General features: G+C 42.3%; 1 pseudogene; it reads right to left on the bottom strand.

Annotated features, from left to right (window-relative positions):
• Positions 1-2779: 2779 nt before the first annotated feature.
• On the bottom strand, positions 2780-3187 carry LOC103270224 (annotated as a pseudogene).
• Between the last annotated feature and the right edge of the window lie 723 nt (positions 3188-3910).

The raw sequence follows: 3910 nt of genomic DNA, 5'->3' as shown, positions 1-3910 counted from the left end.
CTCTCTCTCTCTCTCTCTCTCTCTCTCTCTCTCTCTCTCTCTCTCACACACACACACACGCAAAGACATAAAGAGGGAAGGCTAATAGGATGTGTTTGGTTCATAGGAATTGATCCCTAATGAATAGATAAATGTGCTCCTGGGTGGGTGGGGGGGTGATCTAGTGAGTTGACTTATTAGTTCCTGTGAGTGCTGGTTGTTATAAAAAGCCTGGCATCTTCCTCCCCTCTCTCTCTTGCTTCCCCTCTTGCTGTGTGATCTCTACACATGCTGGCTCCCCTGCACCTTCCGCCATAAGCAGAAGCAGCCTGAGGCCCTCAGCAGAACTGTGAGTTCAATAATCCTTTTTTGTTTAGACATTCCCCAGCCTCAGGCATTCCTTTGTATGAACACTAACTAGACTGAGAAAATAAGTACATATACGTACATATACATATATAGATATAGGTGGATATATATGGATAGATGGTATAGATAGGTAGATTTGATAGATAGAGGAGGAGAAACTCACCCTTCCTCAATCAAGTTCATTGTCTTGTGTGCCTATTTTGGAGCTTTCTCTAGTGCCTTCAGATTTTTGTTTTTCATATTTTATCCAGAGGTTTTAGCAGTCATTCTGCCATTGTCAGAAGCATCATCTTCCTTTTAACCTTTTAAGAACACAAAAGCAAATGTTCACAGATCTTTTTTTTTTTTTTCTATTTTATAAAAATCTTCATGTGTCTTCTAGCTGTGTCCCTTCCGAGTATCCATATTGAATCATTATTTGAGTCTTTCATATTGGGGAGAAATCTGCCCTTTAGAACCTCTCTGTGTGAATCCCAGTGGATCTTCTATCAGCTCTGAATCTCTCTGCTGTGAAGGACAGAGCACTGCCAAGTTTGCTACCTGAAGTCTCCTGACTCTGGATATATTTTTTACACAAGTCTCTGGACCTGTAACTCCTTTCCTCTTATTTATCTAACACAAGTCACTATCTGACTTCCAAAAGTACGTCCCCTCTAGAATAATGGGTCCAGGGTGACAATGACCCTGAAGCTTATCACTTTATGACTATGGAAACAAGATGTAAATTATACTTTCAAAGTGCCGGTAGTTTTAGAACCATCTGGTCTAATATTTTCCAACTCACATTGAGGTGCAAGATCTAAAGAAGTTAGTCCGATTATGGACATACACTCAGCTTGTAGCAGTTAGTAGTGAGCCTCAATCAGTGGACCGCCAGCTTTTTAAAACTCTTTTTACACAGTTTTCTACTGTAACCCAAGATTCTTATATGAAAGAGCTTCTTAACATCCAAACAGCTCCAGGGCTTCAAAGAGGAAGCATGTGAGGACAAATGTCAAGACTCTCCTGTAGTTTTTAAAAACAGTCTTTATAGCTGGGCTCAGTGACTCAGCCTGTAATCCCGCCCCTTTGGGAGGCTGAGGTGAGTGGATTGCCTGAGCCCTCGGGTTCGAGACCCGCCTGGGCAGGTGAGACCTCATCTCTACAATAAATCAAAAAAAAATTAGCCAGGTGAGGTAGCACACTCCTGTAGTTCCTGCTACTTGGAAGGCTGAGGCGGAAGGATCGCCAGAGCTTAGTAGGTCGAGGCTGCGGTGGCCGGGAGCGGCCACTGCACTCCAGACTTGGATGACAGAGTGAGACTCCAACTCAAAAAAAAAAAAATAGTCTTTATTGTCTTTATTGTCGGACTCGGTGACTCAGCCTGTAATCCCGCACTTCGGTAGGCCGAGGTGAGTGAATTGCCTGAGGCTGCGGGTCCGAGACCCGCTTGGGCAGCTTGGTGAGACCTCATCTCTACAATAAAAAAAATTGGAAAGCTGAGGCCGAAGGATCGCCGGAGCCCAGCGGGTCAAGGTTGCAGTGGCTGGGAGCGTGCCACTGCACTCCAGTATGGGTGACAGAGTGAGATTCTAACTCAAAAAAAAAGTCTTTATTTTTAATTTATTTTTAATTATTTATTTATTTATTTTTTGAGTTGGAGTCACACTGTCAGGCGCGTGCTTTATTTTTTTAGAGCAGTTTTAGGTTCGCAGCAAAATTGAAGAGAAAGTGCAGAGAGTTCCCATCCATTTCCTGCCTCTATCAACATCCAGCACCCAAGTGGTACTTTTGTTACACTCAGTGACTCTACACTGATACATCATTATTACCCAAAGTGGTTCACTCTTCGTGTTGTATATGTATATGCCACTATTATAGTAGCATACAAAATAACTTCACTGTCGTTAAAATTCCCCCTTTCTCCTTAACTCCTAGCAACTATTGATCTTTTTACTGTCTCCATAGTTTTGCAGAATATTATACAATTGGAATAATACGGTATATATCCTTTTCAGATTGTCCTCTTTCAGACTGTAATATGCATTTAAGTTTCCCTTGTGTCTTTTTGTGGCTTGATAGTTCATCTCTTTTTAGTGCTGAATAGAATGACATTGTCTGGATGTATTATAGTTCATCTACTGAAAGACATCCTGGTTGTTTCCAAGTATTGACAATTATAGGTGAAGTTTCTATAAACATTCACGTGAAGGTTTTTGTGTGCATCAGCTCCTTGGGGTAAATACCAAGGAGCATGATTACTGAATTGCATGGTAAGAGTATGTTTAGTTCTGTAAGCAATTGTCAAAGGAATTGTCAAACTGCCTTCCAAAGTGGCTGTACAATTTTGTATTTTTACTAGCAATGAATGAGGTTTTTTTTTTTTTGAAGGAAAATGCCAGATGGCAGTTTTAATGGTTTTATTTAAACGCAAAATGTGCACATGATCTGTTTATTCATTTTCTTCACTGCACAGCCTGGCATTAGGATTGGTGACTCTGATGGCCAGCTGTGCTGTTCTTTCTGCAATGGCTTTGCGGTTCTTGGAGGAAACATTGTAAGCAATCTCAGCACAGTAAGATTTGTTGCACATCAGCAGCACTTCCAGCTCCTTGACATTGTGGACCAGAAACTTCCGGAAGCCACTGGGCAGCATGTGTTTTGTTTTCTTTTTGCTCCCATAATCAATGTTGGGCATCAAGATCTGGTCCTTGAATCTTCTACACACCCTGTTGTCAATACCTCTGGGCTTCCTCCAGTTATGCTTAATCTTGACATATCGGTCTGACTGGTGCTGGATGAACTTCTTGGTCCTCTTTTTGACGATCTTGGATTTCACCAGGGGTCCGAGGGCAGCCATGATGCCAGGTAGGAGATGGTTACCACCTTGGTAGGCAGTGCTGAGGAAAAGGGAATGAGGATTCTTATTGCTCCACATCCTCACCAGAATTTGGTTTTTGGATTTTGGCCATTCTGATAGGTATGCAGTAGTGTCTCTCTCTCTCTTTTTAAATTTATAGTTTCCCTAATTACGGGGGGCCATTTATGGGGGGCCAGCCCCTTCAGAGAGATTTAGAGGGTCCCTGGAAGGTGTGGCAGCGTCGGCAATTATTCTGGAGAAATAAAGAGAAAGAAAGAGAAAGGGGGAGAAAGAAAGAGACTGGACTCTGTCTAGTGCAGAAGCCGATTCTGTAGTAGGGATAGATATTGAAAGAAAGATGGAGGGACAGTTATAAAGAGAAAGAAAGAAAGTGGACAACTGTTCAGTGAAATGAGCAGAAGCCATTTATTGTGACCAACCATGAGTCTTTTATCCCAAATTTTCACATGTTAAATCACAAGACTTTCACATGAACACAAGGCCAGGTGGATGAGGAGCATCCCCCCCCCAACCAACAGGTGTTTCCTTAAGCATGAGGAAGGACAATCCCAATTAAATCACAAGACTTTCACGTGAACACAAAGCCAGGTAGGTGAGGGGCGTCCCCCACCCACCAGGCATTTTCCCAAGCATGAGGAAGGACAATCCCAAAATTATCTCACTATTCCTCATGCTTGGTTAATGTACCTCACAAACAATACA

Source organism: Carlito syrichta, unplaced genomic scaffold, assembly GCF_000164805.1.
Source record: "Carlito syrichta isolate Samal-C Ts95f unplaced genomic scaffold, Tarsius_syrichta-2.0.1 Scaffold309768, whole genome shotgun sequence".
Lineage (NCBI taxonomy): Eukaryota > Metazoa > Chordata > Mammalia > Primates > Tarsiidae > Carlito > Carlito syrichta.
This window is presented reverse-complemented; position numbering and strand designations above follow the sequence as displayed.